We start from the raw sequence: 25,208 nt of genomic DNA on the forward strand, positions 1-25,208 counted from the left end.
GCTTATCCTAAAGTTGCCGAATATTATAAGATGCATGAAGGAGTTTTATTCCATCGGAGAAAAAATACTGATAGTCAATGGGAGGGTTGTTTTCCTGATCAACATGTGAATTTATTAATTGGCTATATTCATAAGATGTTTGGGCATTATGGGGCCAGAAAATGTGTAACTAAACTCAGTGAAACCGTAATTTTTAATAATATGTGGAGACGAGTAAAAGCAAGGGTTGAAATGTGTGACAGATGTCAAAAAGTGAGAGCTAATAACAAAATAGTTCAAGGAGACATGTACAGTGTTGAGCCACAGAATAAATTAGTCCTGGTAGCCTGTGATTTGTTCGGTCCTTTGCCTGTGTCTCGAGGGGGTTGTGAATACGTTTTTGTGTTGGTGGATGGGTCCACAAAATTTGTGAAACTATACCCAATTAAGAAAGCAAATGCGAAAGTGCTAGTAAATCGTTTGCAGAAACAGTATTTTGTGGTGGCAGGAGTTCCAAACGCTATCTTGTCAGACAGTGGTCCGCAGTTTGTCTCCAACAAATTTAAGGAATGTTTAGAAAGCAGGAACATTGAGCACATAAAGATTTCAGCGTATTTTCCGCAAGGAAACATGTGCGAAAGAATTATGAAGGAGTTGAAAAGGTTATGTCGTACCTATTGTCACAGAAAACATACGGCATGGGCACAGTATACAGAATATTTTGAGAATGTCATTAATAATGTAAAGTATGAGGCCACAGGGTTTGCTTCTTGTGAATTGATGTGGGGGGGGGGGGGGGAGGTGGGGGCTAAGACCAGTTATTGTAGACGTGGCACTGAGGGTATAAGAAAAAATTGCTAGAGAAAACATTAAGAAAAATGCATTGGAACGTAAAATACGCCGTCATGCTAAGGCTCCACCGACAAGTTTCCAAATTGGAGCATTGGTATTAGTTAAAACAAGGGAAAAATAAAAAAAAGATTACAGCAGAAACGAAAAAGTTCATTGATGAATATACGGGTCCATTTAGAATTACTGAAAAACCACACCCAAATGCATATAGATTAGTGTACTGGAAGTCGGGGAAACCATTGTGTTTAAGAAATATTATTGATTTAAAAAGATACATTAGTCCAGAGGTAGATGTGAGCTAAGCTTGGAGGCCTCAGAGGGCATTGCAACCTATGCAATGCTAGGTGTTTGACGAACACCAGGTGCTCAATTTACTGGCAGAGCTATTTCATTTTCTTTTCGTATTGCCAGTCTTCCTCTTCTAATCATTCTGAGCTGAATCTATCTTCTGTAATATTCTTCTCTATCAGGGAATGTGTGTTTGTAGGTGTGAGATGGAGTCATGAGATTAAGATGAAGTAAGTTTTGCGGTGAGAGAGATGGGAGTCAGTTTGTGACTGAAGGCTGAGTGACATGTAGAAATATGAGAATAACCAGATGTGACAAGGGCAGTTAGTAAAGGAGATCTAGGTGAAGAATGTTTTTTTACGAGTCGAATATGAATGAATGAGGAGAATATTTTGTAAATACAACTCTTGATATCTTTGACATAGTGGTGAAACTATGAGGAAGAAGTGATGAAAAGAGACACTACATAAAAATTGATAACTATGTACTATAAAAATGTTTATAAATAATTGCTTTATAGGAAACGTGTTTTTTATCATTAAATATTTTGAAGTTGAGTGAAAGTTAAACAGAAAAGATTAATATAACCTTTGCTTGCAATAGCAACTAGTTCTTTTAAATTCATTAAGTTTTCGGAAAAGAAGTAAATTTTAGAAATGATTTTCGAATAGATTTGATCTTGCTGATTTGAGTAAGCAATACTCTATTAATTTACTTTCATTTGAATTCAAGTTAAGCAAAATAGTAAAAAATTGTAACTAATCTCCTATACTATAAGTAATTGTATATTAGGATGTATATAAAGGAAGTAGGCTTAGACAGAAGTATGGTTTCAGAGATAGCAATGCATGTAAACCATGGAGGGACCAATGAGTGGATAACGGTGGTGTCTAATGGACACTACAATGTAAGTTGCCATACTCAAGACTCACCGAAAAATGTGTGATAAAGAGGCGATAGTTATGTGCAGTTTTTTTAGGTAGGACAAAATACTATTATTAAATAGTAGGACACCAACCGCAGTGCCTGAAAAAAAAGACATTCAAAAAGTAAATGTAAAGAATTGTTAAAAAAGTTAGCAATGTTTTTGAGAGATTTGAAAAAATATTTTCAAGTAAGAGAGGATTATTATCAAAGCAATTAAAGATTTTAGACTAGGTTAGTTAAGACTGCCAAGTCTGTAGTAAGTGATTTATGATTTTAGTCTATAAGAATAAGAATATTTTTGTTAAATATTTGGTAATTTTGAGTCAGGATCGATATTAGTATAATTTAAAAATTTTTTGGAATCAAATTTTATAATCATAGGGGGTGTGAGGAGTAGCGCCGTATAACGATCCTGCATTGGAGGCGGTTAAGTGGGAGATGTATCTCAGAGCTGGATAGTGACAGATGGTGATGCGAGACTGGGCGTTTATGTATCAGTCGATAGAGGACAACATTTGATAGGGGGACTGTGATTTTAGTTTCTATTGTGCCCACTAGAGTGCACTAAAGTAATAGAATGTTTTTCATAAACTGTTCTAGTATTTTCGTGAAGTGTTATTATTTCTTTTTGTGTATGTAAAATGTTATAAATATGTTTTAGCAGTATGAATGGTGCGTGAGTGTGGTTTAAAGTTAATATGAAGATAATTGTTTAACGAGTTATGTAGTAGGATTTAGTGTGGGAACATTTCGAAGAAGTATGGATATGGAGAAAGGGGAGTTTTTTGGAATAGATTTGTAAAGTAAGTTTATAGTAAAGGGAAAGTTAATTCAGGTATAAATAACAATAGTAAATAACTTTATGCATAAACAAAACTTCAGCATATTAGATAATTACGTCGATAAAAAGTGCAGTCGTGAGGTTTACTATTTTGCGATTGGTTATTGATGGAAAGCGCGGACTGACGCGGAAAAGTGTTGTTTTGCTATTGGCTGTTGAGTAAATTGACCAATTAAAGCAATTTTTTTGGCGCGCCTTTCTCTGCTGAAAAAGAAGACTGAGAGTATTCTAGAAAGGAGTCGAAGCCTAGCCATGAAACAGATCGGACGTGTGTAGTAGTAGTTCCGATGGAAACGATAAGTTGCCGGATCTAGCAGTGTTTCATACATCAAAAGTGTTGGAAAGTGTCGGCATAATTTTCCGATGTGTGTAGAAATTTCGGAATTTTTAAGTGAATTTTGTGACGAGAAAAGACATATATTCTGCGTGGCGTATTGAGCAGGTCGGTGGCTAAAAACTGTGACTGCATTTGGTACCGACAGACTTAATATTTGGCGAGCATTATCAATCAAAAACAATCAGTATTTTTGTAGCTAATACGTTTTCGGGAAATGCAACACCATAAACTTGCTAACGTGAGTGAAGGGATTATGAGTGACTGTGTTAAGACTAGCACGGGCGTGGCAGTGATACTTGTTCACCTAAGTTTCAGAATATATTAATTGAGGACAAAATTTCCAAACTTTCATTTGTGTGAAAACTTTCTCCCGAAACGTAGATTAGTGACTTAAATTGCAACCTGGTTCACGTCAAAGTACAGTAGGTTTCACTCGGCTTTCCTACTGATGATCTGATGAGACTATGTTCACAAGTAGGTGCAGGTCAGTCGTAAAGGGACGGAAAGATCCGCGCCACCGCAAATTAATGTTCAGATGGACAAAGGCTACATATTTTTGTATATACGTGGCTTATAAATACGAGGGTTGGAATTTTAATAGTGGTAACAATTTATTTACAGCTCGTACGAAACAGATACCTGTTTCAAAGTTTTCTTGACCTTCACCATAGTCACTAGCATTGTGTATAACCCGTTGCTAGCGATGTGGAAGTCGTAGGATACTCTTAGCAGTGCCAGGTGTGTCGACAGTTCCAGCTGAACGGTCTATTGCCCGACGAATTTGTAGCACTTCTGAAACGAATGCCGTGAAGTGTTTCCTTCAGTTTAGAAATAGAGTTGAACTTACGAGGGCTTAAGTCAGGCGAGTGTAGTAGGTGGTATAGCACTATGCAGTGATATCAGTCAAACAAATCAGTATCAGCTTGCACTGTACATGTTTGAGCATTGTCCTGCAAAATGATGGTCAGATCCTGCAGAAAGTGTCATCACTTTTGTCTCTATGCAGTTCATTTTTGGAACACAACGACATTTTCTGTTAAAACCTACTGCGACGAAGGAAATATTGTGCCACGCTGTGGTGTGGAAATGTGTGGTTTCGTTTCCATCCCTCCAGTCATTTGTAACAACGATAGCAGGAGATTTGAGTCATTAGGCGAATTGTTTCTCCCATATTTATTCTTTCTCCAGAAATAATTTTAATCAAAAATTGTATACACAACTATGTGTTGTTCTGTTTTATTCCTCGCAGTCGGTTTTAAGAGGAAACAGAAAAGTTGTATTTATGGCTGCGGTTTTGTGATTATTATACTACTATGGAAAGTGAATCGTCCGAAACTTTGTAATCCTACCCGTTTGCAGATTAAAACTATACACATGTCCAACAGCTGGAGAGGTCTCTCATATCCCATATACCAATGATCGCAACCGATTTATCCGTTCAATTTAAGCGACTTCAGTTCCTAATCAGGATTTCGTTGACTATAACAGTAAACAAGACTCACGATCAGCGAAAGAAGAAAGAGGAAATGGACGGAGAGGAGCGGGCCTGGACTTAGTAAAGAGACATAGAGAGAGGGAAAGAGGAAATGGGCAGAGAGAGGAGGAAAGAGGAGGTGAAGACAAACGGGGAGGGGGCGGAGATAGACAAATAGCGAGAGGAGAAGATAATGTACAAAGAAGGGGGAACAGGGGGAGGTAAAGAGAGGGCAGAGGAGGAGATGGACGCATACTGATTTCTGTTTTCTCCTGTTACCTCTTTGTATCCCTTTGAGCAGATCGGAGCAAACTCTATGTCTCTCTCAAAGGCTTTATGCTTTTGGTGCAGTAACTTCCAAATTTTATCTTACAAGCCAATATGTTGAGAATAGTTAGTGTTAAGTTACAGCACGCACTCTTAGACGTAGCTTTTCGCTCGCTCCCTGATGCACTCATCTACATTATTGAAATTATCTTCGCGATAGTTCTATTAAAACTGAAGAAATTGCAAAAAGGGGGGAATTTAAGGAGGTGGGACCTGGATAAACTGACTAAACCAGAGGTTGTACAGAGTTTCAGGGACAGCATAAGGGAACAATTGACAGGAATGGGGGAAAGAAATACAGTAGAAGAAGAGTGGGTAGGTCTGAGGGATGAAGTAGTGAAGGCAGCAGAGGATCAAGTAGGTAAAAAGACGAGGGCTAGTAGAAATCCTTGGGTAACAGAAGAAATATTGAATTTAATTGATGAAAGGAGAAAATATAAAAATGCAGTACATGAAGCAGGCAAAAAGGAATACAAACGTCTCAAAAATGAGATCGACAGGAAGTGCAAAATGGCTAAGCAGCGAAGGGATGGCTAGAGGACAAATGTAAGGATGTAGAGGCTTATCTCACTAGGGGTAAGATAGATACTGCCTACAGGAAAATTAAAGAGACCTTTGGAGAAAAGAGAACCACTTGTATGAATATCAAGAGCTGAGATGGAATCCCAGTTCTAAGCAAAGAGGGGAAAGCAGAAAGGTGGAAGGAGTATATAGATGGTCTATACAAGGGCGATGTACTTATGGACAATTTTATGGAAATAGAAGGGGATGTAGATGAAGATGAAATGGGAGATACGATACTGCGTGAAGAGTTTGATAGAGCACTGAAAGACCTGAGTCGAAGCAAGGCCCCGGGAGTAGACAACATTCCATTAGAACTACTGATGGCCTTGGGAGAGCCAGTCCTGATAAAACTCTACCATCTGGTTAGCAAGATGTACGAGACAGGCGAAATACCCTCAGACTTCAAGAAGAATATAATAATTCCAATCCCAAAGAAAGCAGGTGTTGACAGATGTGTAAATTACCGAACTATCAGTTTAATAAGTCACAGCTGCAAAATACTAACGCGAATTATTTACAGACCTGCTGCAAGATGACAGTGGAGTTCCCTTTGTCTGCTGGCAGTACCACAATGCTGTTGTCTTCCCAGAGTTTCTTGAGTGCAAACCTCTCCTCGGTTGTGATGTTCGATTTCAGCGGCCTGGCTTTGGTGAGTGCCCTGCAGGTCTCTTGGCGGACTTCCTCTGCCACATTAGGTGGAAGTGTGGCTGCAACTTGCTCTACTGCACTGACGAAACCTGAAATGGGTACGTTTCTAGGGGTCGTAGCAAAGTTGAGATCCTTGCTGAGTACCTTTAAGGTTGTATCATCAAACTGTATGCCACTCAGATTCGTCACAGTGCGTCTCTCTTCCATCTGCTGTGCTTTCTTACTCATGCGGTCAAACTTTGCAGATTGGCAAGATGAGGTATTCCTTCTAGCACACTCAGCTAAAGACCAGGAGGCACGGTCTACCCAATCCCAATCTTCTCTTGTTAAGGAGGCTGCCATGTACAGATGATGTGTAACAGCTCCCTGGCCACAACATCTAACCTGTGGCGCATATCTCGAATCCTCTTTCTCACCAGTGCCATGCTGGCTCTGCGTTTTATCTTATTCGCCGCTCTGGAGTAGATGTGATGTTTAATTCTAGCAAATACTGGTACCACTTCTCCATCTCGTCACCTCAGCAAAAAACTGAGAGAACTCAGCATCTTCCCTTTCTTCTGCCGAAGCTTGTCCAGCTTCTTGATATTCTGATACATCTCCTCCCCGTAGAGACTTTTGATGTAACTCTTCGGGCTTTCCCGGCTTAAAGTGTGGATCAATTCTGTTGCCCAAATTACTTATCATGAATATAACTAGTTGGTAATGGGGAATTGAGCGGATGCGTTTGCCTGGAATGTCGTGATAACATCTTGGTGAGAACAAATGTCGTCAGAGATATCAATGGCTGATGACATTAAAATATAGGTTGCGATGAACTGATTTATATCTTTAGAGAATTTTCTAATGCCATTACGAATTGGAGTACGAAAGCGGAATATCCTCAAAGGAGTGTCACTATCATTTAGCTGCAGGTGCTTGACCCTGCTTGCTATGACTGGTCACGTCTTCTGTTAGTTGTAGTGCGTAGCCGATTCCGGACAATGCGTGAGCATCAAAACTGGATTTCGCATGGCTGCGCTTGACAGTTGAACGTGGACTCTGTAAACATCGGGTGGATATAATTAAACTTTCCCTACTTAACACGTTATAACACGAAAACTAATTAGCGTACGACGACCAAACTTCGTAGAATTCATGTCAAGGACTTGGGGACGAGAAATAATGTAGAATCAATTCAATCGAAACACTTTTAATGTGCTTCTATGGCATATAATACCAAACATACAGGTACCATTACTGCTACAAAAGGGGTTAACATGGCGCCCATCAGTTCCAAAAGTGTCTGAAAGCGCAGGATTGCATTCTGCACAGCTGAACGAAGCATGTACGTAGGTATGCTGGCTACTTCTCTTGATACGCTGGGCTTCAGATCAGTACATGTGCAAATGTTCCCCTGGTAAACACTGTCCAGGTAGCACCACAACCAAGAATAACAGGTAGTGAGATCAGGTGATGGTGCCAGCCAAGCATTTGGAAACAGTTGGCTGATAATTCGATCGTTTCCAAATGTGTTTCGCAGAAGGAGGTGAACTTCACGAGTGATGTGCGGTGGGGGCCCCATCTTGCATGAAAACCGTTGAGCTCAATGCGTCTCTCTCCTGTAAGGCCGGTATGACATGCTGGCGAAGCATGTCGCAGTAACGTTGGCCAGTCACATTGCACGTCTTTAATGCTTGAGCGCCATCCTGTTCAAGAAAGAATGGGAGAAGGATGAACACAGCCGTGAAGCCTCATCATATGGTGACACGTTCACCATACAGAGGAACTTCTTGCAGAGTTACCGGAGATGAAGATCCTCGAACTCAGCAATTCTGAGTGTTCACCTCAATCGTCAGAGAGAAATGAGCTTCGTCTGTCCATAGGATGGTCCAGGGTCGGCCCTCGTCAGCTTCAGTGCTTTCGGGAAAGTGGAGAGCGAAGTCAACACGTCGTTGAGCGTTCCATGGGGCAAGCTGCTGTACGGTATGGATCTTGTACGGATACCATTTAAAAATGGTTCTAAGCACCTTCCATACGGGGGACCACGGGATGTTTCTACTGCCGTGACACAACACTCGCAATGCCTGACGATTGGGAATTGTGCGTAATGTTATCTGCCATAGCAACGGCGGATTCATTAACCACCTGTCGCCAGCCTCTTCTCTTGACGCCAAGTTCTCCAGATGATTCGAACTTCTTCATCATGCTCCGCACAGCAATTGGGGAAACAGGATCTTTCCGTCATCCTTCCAGTCGACGATATTCTCAAAATGCAGCTGCACTGTTACCGTTGCTTTCATACTAGAGCTTCACCAATGCCCGGCTCATTTTGTCCAAGATCTTGTTGACACGTCAACAAGTGCACTGCGACTGGTCAGGTGTGTGAGACCATGAATCACGGTAACTGATTACAGTACTTGGTGGCCATAGTTGGAACTGGACTGTGCCGCAGTGACGCATGGAATTCGTGTGCCCCATACTCTGGACGTTAATGCTACCAAGTTTGGTACTCTTACAGTAATTAGTTCCCGTGTTATAATAGGTTAAATGGGAAAAGTCTAATTATAACCACCCGGTATGCACCGTCCGAGACGGCTCGGTATGTGCTTATCATAGGTATTAATCGGCTGTCAACTGAGAACACTTGCAGAAACAACGTGAACATAGTGATCGAAGTTTGACAATTGATTTACTGGTGCAATTAGAGCAACATACTCCGTTGTCTTGCCATCGTTAAAGCACACTAGAATAGTCTACAAATTTCAGGTGATCATAGATTTCTACACTCCTGGAAATGGAAAAAAGAACACATTGACACCGGTGTGTCAGACCCACCATACTTGCTCCGGACACTGCGAGAGGGCTGTACAAGCAATGATCACACGCACGGCACAGCGGACACACCAGGAACCGCGGTGTTGGCCGTCGAATGGCGCTAGCTGCGCAGCTGCCAGTTTACCGTGGCATACGGAGCTCCATCGCAGTCTTTAACACTGGTAGCATGCCGCGACAGCGTGGACGTGAACCGTATGTGCAGTTGACGGACTTTGAGCGAGGGCGTATAGTGGGCATGCGGGAGGCCGGGTGGACGTACCGCCGAATTGCTCAACACGTGGGGCGTGAGGTCTCCACAGTACATCGATGTTGTCGCCAGTGGTCGGCGGAAGGTGCACGTGCCCGTCGACCTGGGACCGGACCGCAGCGACGCACGGATGCACGCCAAGACCGTAGGATCCTACGCAGTGCCGTAGGGGACCGCACCGCCACTTCCCAGCAAATTAGGGACACTGTTGCTCCTGGGGTATCGGCGAGGACCATTCGCAACCGTCTCCATGAAGCTGGGCTACGCTCCCGCACACCGTTAGGCCGTCTTCCGCTCACGCCCCAACATCGTGCAGCCCGCCTCCAGTGGTGTCGCGACAGGCGTGAATGGAGGGACGAATGGAGACGTGTCGTCTTCAGCGATGAGAGTCGCTTCTGCCTTGGTGCCAATGATGGTCGTATGCGTGTTTGGCGCCGTGCAGGTGAGCGCCACAATCAGGACTGCATACGACCGAGGCACACAGGGCCAACACCCGGCATCATGGTGTGGGGAGCGATCTCCTACACTGGCCGTACACCACTGGTGATCGTCGAGGGGACACTGAATAGTGCACGGTACATCCAAACCGTCATCGAACCCATCGTTCTACCATTCCTAGACCGGCAAGGGAACTTGCTGTTCCAACAGGACAATGCACGTCCGCATGTATCCCGTGCCACCCAACGTGCTCTAGAAGGTGTAAGTCAACTACCCTGGCCAGCAAGATCTCCGGATCTGTCCCCCATTGAGCATGTTTGGGACTGGATGAAGCGTCGTCTCCCGCGGTCTGCACGTCCAGCACGAACGCTGGTCCAACTGAGGCGCCAGGTGGAAATGGCATGGCAAGCCGTTCCACAGGACTACATCCAGCATCTCTACGATCGTCTCCATGGGAGAATAGCAGCCTGCATTGCTGCGAAAAGTGGATATACACTGTACTAGTGCCGACATTGTGCATGCTCTGTTGCCTGTGTCTATGTGCCTGTGGTTCTGTCAGTGTGATCATGTGATGTATCTGACCCCAGGAATGTGTCAATAAAGTTTCCCCTTCCTGGGACAATGAATTCACGGTGTTCTTATTTCAATTTCCAGGAGTGTATTCAGCAGAAAAAGACATAGATACATCCGCACGAAAGTGAATGAAAAATAAAACCAAAGATGTCATTAACACAACAGAGCTATTCCAGGTAAGACCCTGCTGAAAAGCCGGCCGAAGTGGCCGTGCGGTTAAAGGCGCTGCAGTCTGGAACCGCAGGACCGCTACGGTCGCAGGTTCGAATCCTGCCTCGGGCATGGATGTTTGTGATGTCCTTAGGTTAGTTAGGTTTAACTAGTTCTAAGTTCTAGGGGACTAATGACCTCAGCAGTTGAGTCCCATAGTGCTCAGAGCCATTTGAACCATTTGAACCCTGCTGAAAAAATAATTTTCTTTGGTTCTCCGTCCGTGAAATTGAGCTTATCCAACACCGTCTAAAGGAACACTGTTTGACGCGTCGATAATTCACACACACAGAGGTTTGCCACAAGTAAAATGTACTGTCAGACAAATGTACTTTGGACTTTTTGACTTACGGTCGATGTTTATCTCAAAATTTTTTCTCCGTTAGAATATTTTTTGTCTCCTCAGCACGTGAAAAATGAATTTTTTTATTATTATCGAGTTTCGTTGCAGAGATTTAACGAGCCATCTGGTAGCATGTCAAATATTCTGTAGCTCTTGGAGTTAAACTTATTCAAATATTCTTCTTCTCATATCGCCATATATCACATTGTCCGTCTTCTTTTGAAGTACTGCTGCGCGATGTGGGATTTTTACCAGATGGGATTAATAGTGTACACTGAGAAAGTTCAAAAAAGGGCAGCAAATTTTGTATAATCCAGAAATAGGAGAGAGATTGTCACGGACATGACACCGGATTTGGGGTGGACATCATTAAAACAAAGGCATTTGTCGTTGCCGCCGGATCTTCTCACGAAATTCCAATCACCAGCTTTATCCTCCGAAAGCGAAAATATTTTGTTGACGCTGATCTACATAGGGGGAAACGATCATCGTAATAAAATGTGAAAAATCAGTGCTCGCACGGAAATATATAGGTTTTCGTTTCTTCCGCTCGCAGCCCGAGAGCGGAAAAATGGAGAATTAATGTGAAGGTGGTTCGGTGAACTCTCTGCCAGGCGCTTAAGTATGATTTGCAGAGTAGCCATGTTGACTTAAACGTAGAAGAAAGTTCCCAAGATCATCCATATCTATTATGAAAACACTTTTACGCACGGAAATTTTTATTAACTATCTACCGTTCATTTCTAGAGTAATTCATTGGTGGCCACATATAGCTAGGGAATTTATTCTACTGTTACGAAAGTGCTATTGAGAATATTTCGACAAATATGTTCCAAAATGTAGTTAAGTTTGTCACCATGTTCTAAATGTTCTAACTTCCAACCATTACTTGAAACTAACTGAGTGAGCGAGAGTAAGAATGAAACAGAAAGATAGAAAGAGAAAGAAACCAAATGAAACTTAACTGAGAGACAGACACTTCGTGGAGAAAAAGTGGTCGGAGAAGTGAACACGACTGAAAATGTAGCTGAAAATATTCATTTTGTCTCTTTCTTTACAATAAAAATTATATACTTAAACACTTTAAGGAAATGGCAATTTAATGATTCTGAATGGATACACACAGGGTATTTTCACAAAATATGTGGCTGTAATCACACTGCAGTTGGATCAGACTTCGATTTGATTTTTAATTAAACAAAAAAAAAAAAAGATTTAAATGCCTATCCACTGACAGCCACACACGATAGATGTATGTCCTAAGTGAAACTCACGAAGACATTTAGCGAGCAATAAGCATGACTTTTCTTTAGATTAGCAGGTTACTCTGTTGACATTCGTACTGTTTTATGAAACGAAGGTTGAAGGGCATCTATTAATACGCAAATTCTGTAGGGTGCGTGTTGTCAGATGGGTTTTTTATTCTTTATTCGTCAGTACCCTTTGAAACAGTTCTGCAAAATAGCTTTCGAAATATTCCTTCAAATAAATTGTAACATACTGACGTACTGACATAATTTAACATTTTAGTACGAGCATACAGACCGACGCATGACGTATCGAGGACATGAATTTTCAAGTAGTTTCTTACAAGGTCCCGTAGATAACACGGACGAAGTATTGCCAAGTTTCTATTTTCTGTAGTCTGTATGAAATCAAGTCCGCTTCGATGTCTAAACGTACTGAAAAATGTCATTTCCTGATATGTACAAAGCAATGTGGAACAGAAGACGATTGGATGGGACGTAGGAAAATGCAATGTGTGCTAGTGAATTGAGGCCTAATACCATGACGCTAAAACAGACCAATGAGAATACTGTCCATAAGTCTTTTTCTTTGGAAATGCATGTCATTAATGCATTGTAATATACTATGCAAAGTAGTATCTTCTGTATTTATAATGATCCGGAACACACGGAAATTCCTACTTCTCATGTTAGTTTTACTTATAGGAGTATTGATCTTTTCGGGACCATCCTGTTCACTTCCCTCTGTTTCGTTATAGTCCTGCATCGCACTGTATTAATAATTTGCGTTTACATAGTTAATAAGTCACGAGGTTACCGTCCAGTAACAAAAACAAATGTGCTTATATTCAATTTGCGATAGTGTTTGTGTTCTACGAAACGTCAACAGAGTTACCTATTAACATGACCGTTGTGTCCGTATATCAGACAAGCGATAACATAAGGAATTTGTATCTGCGCTTATTTCAGAATTTCGTAATTCAGGATTATACACAATATTTGCGCAGGATGTCAGTATTATAGTAAACGAACAGTACTACTAGCGTGACATAATTAATGACAGTAAGCAGGTTTATTAACTTTTATATCCCGGCGTATTCAGATCCACTGTTACACTGTCACAATGCAATTTTTTTCCATTATTGACCACAACTGACTTGAAAGGATCATGCTTTCATTTGCATATATCTAAAAGTCAGCATTGGCTCAGAGCAGAGGCTCTTACCTCTCTGCAAAATGACTGTAAATTGTTACAGTATATTTGTTTCCACAAACCACAGATTAGTGGCAATACAGTCCGTTGTTTCCCTCGTCATATACTAGTGTATTGTGTTAACTATTTTTATTCTAATGTGATCTGATATTAAACTGAGGATGTATCAGCGCAGTGATGCATATACATGGAAGCGCTGAAGGAAATGGTGTAGGCATGCGTATTCAAATACAGAGGTATGTAAACAGGCACAACACGGCTCTATAAAGCCACACACTGCCACTGGAAACATGTTTCTGCTGGAAACATTGTTTTCTGCGATGTTTCGCAAATGTTCCCGACTTTGTTTCTGGTCTCTGTTTCCGTCCACACAGGCAGCAAACATTTCTCGTGTGTTCACGCCGTCTGCAGTGCCCCTTGTGTTATTGTGTTCGTATCGTCTGCTGCTGCGTTATGTCTGGTGTCGAAGAAACAATAATGATATGTGGAGCTGCATTATTAATACTAGAAGGTTTACACAAACAAAATGAAAGGCGTCCTCGTCGTTGGTGGAGAAAAACATTCTAAAGAAGAACTGGCGGAAATAACCTGCTACGTGAGCTGAGTATGGAGGACGGCTCTGGCTTCCGCAACTTCACTCGGATCTCACCTACCCATTTTGAATATCTGGTAAATACGATATCACCATTTGTTTAAAAAAAAAAGGCTTGCAGTTACTCTTGGTTTCCTGGCAACAGGAGATTCATTTCAGAGCCTTGCGTATTTATATCGCATTTCGAAACAAAGCAATATCTAAAATAGTACCTGAAGTATGTGGAGCACTGGTGGAAGTACTGAAGGATTATGTAAAGGTAAGTAAATGAAAAACATCGTTAAATAAGCACATTTTCGAAGTGTTATTATTTCTCAATTACGTTACATAATTCATCAAACACAACTTCTTCAACTGCGTTGTCACTGTCTTCATAGCTTGTAAATGTAACAGGGGAATTGTTACTTGATGATGATGATGATGGCCCTGCCACATTCATACCCCTTTTCGACTGCTCACTGTCTAAATACGCTACATGTTGTTTCATTAATACATCATTAAGCAAAGCCATTGTTTTTGCTCGTTCTAACACAGGCAATTTCCTTAAAACGGATGCCACATACTGCCCATACGCACTGCATTCATCGTCCTTGTCTTCTTGTTTTTGCAGCCCTTTAGTTAGCAATTGAGACGCAATCTTGAAGGGTTGCTGCATGTCTTTTTTCTCGCCCATCCTTCTGATTTTTGGTGGTGGAGGACTGGAAGGTCCAGCTGCAACCTCTTCATCCTCATTTGTGCCCTCTGGCGAATGTACGAAAACCTGATATCAAATTTCTTTCTTTCAGATACCTGCGACTGAAAATGACTGGAGTGAAACAGAATGTTTATTCCACAGATTCTTCAGTTCCTCCATTGTGTCGGAGCAATTGACGGGAAACATATCGTGCTACAGTGCCCTGTTGGTAGTGGAAGTGAATATTATAATTATAAAGGTTCATTCAGCATTGTGTTGCTTGCTGTCGTCGATGCCAGCTACAACTTTTTGTACGCAGATATCGGCTGCCAAGGCAGAATATGAGATGGTGGTGTGTTCAAAAACGCGAGCATAAATGAGTTAATTAACAAAAAGAAACTTAACTTGCACACAAGCTGAATGCTTACCAGGTGGCACCAAGGCCCTACCATATGTTTTTGTAGCAGACGATGCTTTTTCCCTTACAGGAAAACATTATGAAACCCTACCCGGCAAAACATGTTAAAGATTCAAAAGAGAGAGTTTTTAATTACAAACTCTCAAGGGCCATAATGGTTGTTGAGAACACTTTCGGCATTATGGCTTCAGTTTTTCGTGTGTTTAGAAAACCTATGTTGCTACAACCGGAAAAGGCAAAAACTGTCACACTTACAGCTGTATGTCTCCACAATTTTTTAAGGCGAAATGCTGCGGCAAGGAACCAGTACACCCCACATGGAAGCTTCGATTCCTACGATTTACAAACAGGTGCGATGATTCCAGGCACATGGAGACGAGATGACACTGCATCAGTTTTCATTTCAGCACAGAACATACCAAGGAAAACTGCTTCCACGAATAAACAAATTCGAGACGAATTTGCTAATTATTTTTTAAGTCCACTAGGAAGTGTACCGTGGCAAAATAACTATGGGTGAATGTGACTGTGTACTATAAAATACAAATAAAGACAAACAAGCATAATTTTCGTACCTCATTTTCCACACTATCTGTTGTCTCCTTCGGCTCATGTGCATCGTCCAAGAACTGCAGCAGCCGATAGCCGAACCAGTTCGAGTCATATGCAGTGTCTGCACCACTACCAGATGGTCTGCTGGCAATAATTTTTCTTATCTCGCGCCTGTACGCAACCACGAGCGATCGTATTTTTTTCTCAACACTTCCCTTGTCCGTGCCAAAAGCTGCTGCAATTTTCGCAAGTGCATGATGTTTTTTAACGGTGTTTTTGTATTGCTTGCTCCGGACGTTCCATAAGCAATCCTCCCCCTGGTACATTGCAATTAAATCAACAATTTGTTGCCTTGACCTCTCCATTATTCTACAAAAATAAAGCGAAAACGAAAACGACAGTAAACAGAACACCACTAAACAGTTGACGACACACACACACACAAACACACACACAAATACGATAGCGCCGTGCAGCGGTGACAAGTGGTACCTAGCCTGAAACATTGTTTCCTTTGATCTATACCGACACTGCTACGGATAGATGTTTCTCTGTTTCCAAACATATTTCGAAACATGTTTCCAAATGGTGTCCACATCAAGCTACCGCAAACATGTTTTGAAAACATGTTTCAGTCTCAATGTGTACGCGGCTTAAGACAACGAGTGTCTGCCACAGATGTTACATTGGTTACGGCTGCTACAATGGCAGGTTGTCAAGATTTGAGTGAGTTTGAACGTGGTGTTACAGTCAGCGCACGAGCGATGGGACACGGCATCTCCGAGGTACCGATGAAGTGGGAAATTTCCCGTACGACCATTTCATGAATGTGCCATGAATTTCAGGAATCAGGTAAAACATTAAACCTGCGATATCGCTGCTGCCGGAAAGAAATCCTTCACGAAAGGGATCAACGACGACTGAAGAGAATCGGTCAACGTGGCAGAAGTGCAACCCTTCGCAAACTGCTGCATATTTCAGTGCTGGACCAACAGTAAGTGTCAGCGTGCGAACCATTCAACGAAACATCATCGATATGGGTTTTCGGAGCCGAAGGCTCACTCGTGTTCCCTTGATGAGTGCACGACAAAAAGCTTTACACCTCGCCTTGACCCGTCAACAGCGACATGGGACTGTTGGCTGGAAAAATGCTGCCTCGCCGGACGAGTCTCGTTTAAAATTATATCGAGTGGGTAGGCGTATTCTGTTATGGGGACAACCTCATGAATCCGTGGCCCCTGCATGTCAGCAGGAGACTAATGCTGCCTCGCCGGACGAGTCTCGTTTAAAATTATATCGAGCGGGTAGGCGTATTCTGTTATGGGGACAACCTCATGAATCCGTGGCCCCTGCATGTCAGCAGGTGACTATTCAAGCTGGTGGAGGCTCTGTAATGGTGTGGGGCATGTGCATTTGGAGTGATAAGGAACCCCTGATTCGTCTAGATACGACTCTGACAGGTGAGACATACGTAAGCATCCTGTCTGATCACCTGCATCCATTCATGTCCATTGTGCAATCCGATGGATTTGGGCAGTTACAGCAGGCCAATGCGACACCCCATATGTCCGCAATTGCTACAGAGTGTCTCAAAGAACTCTCTTCCGAGTTTAAATCTTTATGCTGGCCTCCAAAATCCCCAGACACGAACATTACTGAGCATATCTGGAGTGCCTTGCAATGTGCTGCTCAGAAGAGAACTCCACCCCCTCGTACTATTTATGGACAACACTGCAGGATTCATGGTGTCAGTCCTCTCCAGCATTACTTTAGACAATAGTCGAGGCCATGCCACGTCGTATTGCGGCACTTAAGCGTGCTTGCGGGGGCCCTACATGATATTAGACAGGTGTACGAGTTTCTTTAGCTCTTGAATGCAGAAAATGGAAAGGGGGATAAATAGGCTAAAAGGAAGTGCTGTAGGTTTCAGTGTACGAAGTCCATAGCGTGCAAAATGAGATAAAGTACGTGAAAACACTTGAAAATTGATGAACATGGGTGAGTCACTATTTAGCTATTTAGTTTAATTTTTAGTTTTTCATCTTTTTTCTCTTCATTGTTTATCGGTGCTGATAATAAAGTGTAGAAATTAAACAAAAAAGTAGAGAGTTAAAGAGGTGAAAGGTCAAAGTTAGTAACCTGTTGAATAATAACGAACGTATTAACTGACTGCTGGATGCAAACTGCATAATAATTTATAGATTCATTTTGAGAGAGGAAAGCACTTGAGACACAATTAGATTGAAAATTATGTAGTGGAGAAGGATCCTGTGAAACAGCACTGCAAACTAAACAGTTTCTTTTCTGGACTCACTCCACGTCACTTGTCTCGTGTTTTCATTTGAAACGCTGTGCGGATTATATCTTGTTCTCAAGTTGGAGGCAAACGTCGTCGTCTTTGTTGTTGTGGTCTTTAGTCCAGTGACTGATTTGATGCAGCTCTCCATGCTACTCTATCCTGTGCAAGCTCCTTCATCTCCCAGTACCTACTGCAACCTACATCCTTCTTAATCTGCATAGTGTATTCATCTATTGATTTCCCTCTACGATTTTTACCCTCCACGCTACCCACCAATACTAAACAGGTGATCCCTTGATGACTCTGAACATGTCCTACCAACCGATCCCTTCTTCTAGTCAAGTTGTGCCACGAATCTGTCTTCTCCCCAATTCTATTCAATACCTTCTCATTAGTTATGTGATCTACCCATCCAATCTTCAGCATTCTTCTTTAGTAAGTTTCCTTTAAATTACGTCTATGGTCACAATCTTTCTGTTTAACAGATTACCGGTTTCGGTCTTTAATTACCATCATCAGATCTGTCTCATAAAAACAGATCTGATGATGGTCATTAAAGACCGAAACCGGTAATCTGTTAAATAGAAAAGATTGTGACCATAGACGGAAATTAAAGGAAACTCATTACATACACGGGTCACTGTGTTGTTTCGCGACGATGTCGCAGCTTGTGATTCTTCTGTAGCACCACATTTCGAAAGCTTTTATTCTCTTCTTGTCCAAACTATTTGTCGTCCATGTTTCACTTCCATACACGGCTACACTCCATACAAATACTTTCAGAAACGATTTCCTGACTCTTAAATCTATACCCGATGTTAATAAATTTCTCTTCTTCAAAAACGCTTTCCTTGCCATTGCCAGTCTGCATTTTATATCCATCATCAGTTATTTTGCTCCCTAAATAGCAAAACTCATTTGCTACTTTAAGTGTCTCATTTCTTAATCTAATTCCCTCAGCATCACGTGATTTAATTAGACTACATTCCATTATACTCGTTTTGATTTTGTTGATGTTCATCTTACATTCCTCTTGCAAAACACTGTCCATTCCGTTCAACTGCGCTTCCAGGTGCTTTGCTGTCTCTAATAGAGTTACAATGCCAAGTTTTTATTTATTCTCCGTGGATTTTAATGCCTACTCCGATTTTTTATTTTTTTCCTTTACTGCTTGCTCAATATACAGATTTAATAGCATCGTAGATAGGCTACAAACCTATCTCACTCCCTTCCCAACCATTGCTTCCCTTTCATGCACCTCGACTCTTATAACTGCCATCTGGTTTCTGTACAAACTGTAAATAGCCTTTCGCTCCCTCTATTCTACCCCTGTCACCTTCAGAATTTGAAAGAGATTACTCCAGTCAACATTGTCAAAAGCTTTCTCTAAGTCTACAAATGCTAGAAACGTATATTTGCCTTTCCTTAATCTCTCTTCTAAGATAAGACGTAGGGCCAGTATTGCCTCTCGTGTTGCAACATTTCTACAGAATCCAAAGTGGTCTTCCCCGAGGTCGGCTTCTACCAGTTTCCATTCTTCCGTAAAGAATTCGCGTCAGTATTTTGCTGCCGTGACTTATTAAACTGATAGTTCTGTAATTTTCACATCTGTCTACACTTGCTTTCTTTGGGATTGGAATTATTATATTATTCTTGAAGTCTGATGTTATTTGGCCTGTCTCATACATCTTGCTCGCCAGATGGTAGAGTTTTGTCAGGGATGGCTCTCCCAAGGCCATCAGTAATTCTAATGGAATGTTGTCTACTCCCAGGGCCTTTTTTTGACTTAGGTCTTTCGGTGCTCTGTCAAACTCTCCACGAAGTATCATATCTCCCATTTCATCCTCATCTACATCCTCTTCCGTTTCCATAATATTGTCCTCAAGTACATCGCCCTTGTATAGTTCCTCTACTCCTTCCACGTTTCTGCTTTCCCTTTTTTGCTTGGAACTGGGTTTCCATCTCAGCTCTTGATGTAACGTGGAGTTTACGTGCAAAGAGGTGACAAGTGAAATAATAAAAAGTACAGAGGACTTGTAAGATACAGCTAATTTATTACTGATCAACAGTTTAACCAAAAGGGCACAGTATTCAGAAAACATTTTCTACGAGTGTCTCTTATTCACAAGTCAGAAAAATACATTACACAATACCTTTATACACTCCTGGAAATGGAAAAAAGAACACATTGACACCGGTGTGTCAGACCCACCATACTTGCTCCGGTCACTGCGAGAGGGCTGTACAAGCAATGATCACACGCACGGCACAGCGGACACACCAGGAACCGCGATGTTGGCCGTCGAATGGCGCTAGCTGCGCAGCATTTGTGCACCGCCGCCGTCAGTGTCAGCCAGTTTGCCGTGGCATACGGAGCTCCATCGCAGTCTTTAACACTGGTAGCATGCCGCGACAGCGTGGACGTGAACCGTATGTGCAGTTGACGGACTTTGAGCGAGGGCGTATAGTGGGCATGCGGGAGGCCGGGTGGACGTACCGCCGAATTGCTCAACACGTGGGGCGTGAGGTCTCCACAGTACATCGATGTTGTCGCCAGTGGTCGGCGGAAGGTGTACGTGCCCGTCGACCTGGGACCGGACCGCAGCGACGCACGGATGCACGCCAAGACCGTAGGATCCTACGCAGTGCCGTAGGGGACCGCACCGCCACTTCCCAGCAAATTAGGGACACTGTTGCTCCTGGGGTATCGGCGAGGACCATTCGCAACCGTCTCCATGAAGCTGGGCTACGGTCCCGCACACCGTTAGGCCGTCTTCCGCTCACGCCCCAACATCGTGCAGCCCGCCTCCAGTGGTGTCGCGACAGGCGTGAATGGAGGGACGAATGGAGACGTGTCGTCTTCAGCGATGAGAGTCGCTTCTGCCTTGGTGCCAATGATGGTCGTATGCGTGTTTGGCGCCGTGCAGGTGAGCGCCACAATCAGGACTGCATACGACCGAGGCACACAGGGCCAACACCCGAAATCATGGTGTGGGGAGCGATCTCCTACACTGGCCGTACACCACTGGTGATCGTCGAGGGGACACTGAATAGTGCACGGTACATCCAAACCGTCATCGAACCCATCGTTCTACCATTCCTAGACCGGCAAGGGAACTTGCTGTTCCAACAGGACAATGCACGTCCGCATGTATCCCGTGCCATCCAACGTGCTCTAGAAGGTGTAAGTCAACTACCCTGGCCAGCAAGATCTCCGGATCTGTCCCCCATTGATCATGTTTGGGACTGGATGAAGCGTCGTCTCACGCGGTCTGCACGTCCAGCACGAACGCTGGTCCAACTGAGGCGCCAGGTGGAAATGGCATGGCAAGCCGTTCCACAGGACTACATCCAGAATCTCTACGATCGTCTCCATGGGAGAGTAGCAGCCTGCATTGCTGCGAAAGGTGGATATACACTGTACTAGTGCCGACATTGTGCATGCTCTGTTGCCTGTGTCTATGTGCCTGTGGTTCTGTCAGTGTGATCATGTGATGTATCTGACCCCAGGAATGTGTCAATAAAGTTTCCCCTTCCTGGGACAATGAATTCACGGTGTTCTTATTTCAATTTCCAGGAGTGTAATTGAATTAGGTGCAGACAAGAACTTCTTATAACTTCTATACTAACTGTAAGCACTTCAGTAAAGAAAGGTAAAATCAGTTTCATTTCACAAGGGCACTTGAATAATAAAGGTGAAATAAGTTTCTTTTGAACAGGATACACAAGTCAGAAAAATGCATTAGAGGGAACCGTTCTTACTGTATTATTTGCAAACAAGAACTTCTTATAACTTCTATACTAACTGTAAGCACTTCAATAATAAAAGATAAAATCAGTTTCATCTAACAAAGGGCACTTGAATAATAAAGGTGAAATAAGTTTCTTTTATATAGGTCACCTGGGCAAGCGCAATAGGACAATTCACAAAATTTCCAATTTCCGCTATCCATCAAGTATTTCTCTTTAACATGTACATAAGTTCAACTCCCGCTGGACGTAAGGTATAATTCAGGACCCTAGTCTCCTTCCTTTATGGTTTTGGAGGTAAATATATAAGCAGTATAGCAAACGGAACAGACGTCTTGGCGTCCCAATGCAGAGGTAACTTAATGCAAGATCCCCACTCACTGCAACCAGAAGAACTCAGTGGCCGCCGTATCGGTTGACATTTCCCCCGCGGCCAAAAGAACCTCCCGTTCCCTCTGGTACTGGTCGGCCAAGGCATCGTACTCCGGTCATCGATTTAGACATGGACTAGGTGCCCGCTGCAGTGCTGCAACAGAAAAGCACAAATACACAGCCACCGCCAAAAGAAACGAAGTTAACAGGCCCAGAATATAGTAAGAAAAAAATTCTGCCAAGATAGATCACATCAAGTCAAAGGAAAATAAAAAATGGTTAAAAGAATTAACTGCAGACCTCAAATTTCAAAATATGTAAAATTGCCCAACACAAACAGACTAGTTTTAAAAGGGCAACGATAAGACAAAGCATAATATTATTGCACCAGTACGTCGCAGTTTCAATACAATATTGACACTCATGATAGAAGGTAGAGGCTAGTGATAACACGGGTAGGACCGAGTGCAAAACTAGTAGGCTTGAATGTCTACTTCTTCGATAGACAACTGCGTGGTACATAGTTCAACTCCACTAGCCAAAACGAATAACACATTGCTCAGCGTCCTGTATACAAGACCATGGCCCAGTCACGCCTCAAGAACTTGCAATAACAGGCCCGCTTCCGCACTCCGAGCCACATACACCAATCAAAGACAGCTAACTCCGCGCAAACACAAGTTTCACCCTCTCTGAGCACCGACACGTACCGGCCGTTCCGAAGCCAAAACCCAGTTTGCCCGCCAGCCCACCAGCACCACCACCGGCCAACGAGGCAAAGATAAGGAACGCCAGAGGGAAACAATTGACCCGGGTGAATCGAACGGAGAAAGCGAGTGGCGCCAGCGCCTCCCCACGTATCACTTAATATTCATACAAGTGGTTCTCTTTTCTCCAAAGGTCTCTTTAATTTTCTTGTAGGCAGTATCCATCTCACCCCTAGTGAGATATGCATCTACATCCTTACGTTTGTCCTCTAGCCATCCCTGCTTAGCCATTTTGCACATCCTGTCGATCTCATTTTCAAGACGTTTGTATTCCTTTTTGCCTGATTCATTTACAGAATTTTTATATTTTCTCGTTTCATCAATTAAATTCAGTATATCTTCCGTTACCCAAGGATTTCTATTGGCCTTCGTCTTTTTACCTACTTGATCCTCTGCTGCCTTCACTATTTCATCGCTCAAAGTTACCCATTCTTCTACTACTGTATTTCTTTCCCCCATTCCTGTCAATCGTTCCTTAATGCTCCCCCTGAAACTCTCTACAATATCTGGCCCTGTCAGTTTATCCAGGCCACATCTGCTTAAATTCTAACCTTTTTGCAGTTTCTTCAGTTTTAATCTACAGTTCATAACCAACAGGTTGTGGTCAGAGTCCACATCTGCCCTGGAATTGTCTTACAATTTAAAAGCTTGTTCCTAAATCTGTGTCTTACCATTCTATAATCTATTTGAAACCTTCCAGTATCTTCATGCTGTGTGCAAAATTCTACCAGGCGGCTTCCTCTCATTTCTTATCCCCATTACATATTCACCTACTACGTTTCCTTCTATTCCTTTTCCTCCCATCGAATTCCAGTCACCCATGACTACTAAATTCTCGTCGCCCTTCACTACGTGAATAATTTCTTTTATCTCATCATAAATTTCATTAATTTCTTCGTCATCTGCAGAGGTAGTTGGCATATAAACTTGTACTGCTGTGGTAGGCGTCGACTTCGTATCTATCTTGGCCACAATAATGCGTTCACTACGCTGTTTGTAGGAGCTTACCCGCACTCCTATATTTTTTATTCATTATTAAACCTACTCCCGCATTACCCCTATTTGATTTTGTATTTATAACCCTGTATACCCCTGACCAGAAGTCTTGTTCCTTCTGCCACCGAACTTCACTAATTCCCACTATATCTAACTTTAACCTATCCATTTTACCTTTTTAAGTTTTCTATCCTACCTGCCCGATTAAGGGAACTGACATGTCATGCTCCGATCCGTAGAACGCTAGTTATCTTGCTCCGATAACGACGTCTTCCTGAGTAGTTCCCGCCCACAGATCCGAATGGGGGACTATTTTACCTCTGGAATATTTTACCCAAGAGGACGCCATCATCATTTAACCATACAGTAAAGCTGCATGCTCTCAGGAAAAATTACGGCTGTAATTTCCCCTTGCATTCATCCGTTCACAGTACCGGCACAGCAAGACCGTTTTGGTTAGTGTTATGAGGCCAGACCAGTCAATCATCCAGACTGTTGCCCCTGCAGCTACTGAAAAGGCTTCTGACTCTCTTCAGGAACCACACGTTTGTCTGGCCTCTCAACAGATACCCCTCCGTTGTGGTTGCACCTACGGTACGGCTATCCGTATCGCTGAGACACGCAAACCTCCCCGCCAAGGGCAAGGTCCATGGTTCGTGGGTATACAGTTTTATAAAGAATTGCACATCTAATTCTTATACTGGGTGACCCATTTACCGCGACCACATCAAATAACTCTTTTCCAGAAGCAAAATAAGAAATGAATGTAACAAATGTAGTTTAGCTGCTAGGGAGACATTAAGCAGCACTGTTGCCTTTCTTATAACATTGTCCGTTACGAAGAAATAAAGAGCAGTATGTCTTTTTTAAATAATGCCCTACATTTATTTATTCAGTAATACACTTTCTTTCCTGAGGACCTGTTCAAACACGTATCAGAGTCTACCATTAACGTCATACAGTACAGGCTCCCTGGGCGACGAAACTGGTTCACTTGCTGGAGTTGACACTGAGCAAATGGATACCCAAGGAAAACAGTTGTAAACCGTAAACCTTCAATGTCGGAAATGTCGCAATTAACAAAATATTCCGGGTTATTCTGCAGTGGTTGAATGGATATCACAGTAAAACCCAACGTTTCGTCCCCACCTGTGTGATTGTCCGATTCACATCCTGTTTCACTACTGACTGCAGCAAAATTCCTTTGAAAGGGCACGGCCGACTGCCTTTCCTAATGCGATGAGACCGATGACCTCGCTGTTTGGTCTCTTCCCCCGAACAACCCAACCCAACCCAAAACCCAGCAAAATGCCGTTGGCGCGTTCTCTCGCAGAGTCGGCGTCCACGAGAGATACGGGCCACGCAACGAACTTGTGACACCACACTAGTAGGCTTATCCCCCACACTTCACGAACGCCTGGCTCACTGCAGGGCCCAAGGAAAATCAACATGTAATTTAAAAGGTAC

This window comes from Schistocerca nitens, chromosome 2 (genome assembly GCF_023898315.1).
Source record: "Schistocerca nitens isolate TAMUIC-IGC-003100 chromosome 2, iqSchNite1.1, whole genome shotgun sequence".
Lineage (NCBI taxonomy): Eukaryota > Metazoa > Arthropoda > Insecta > Orthoptera > Acrididae > Schistocerca > Schistocerca nitens.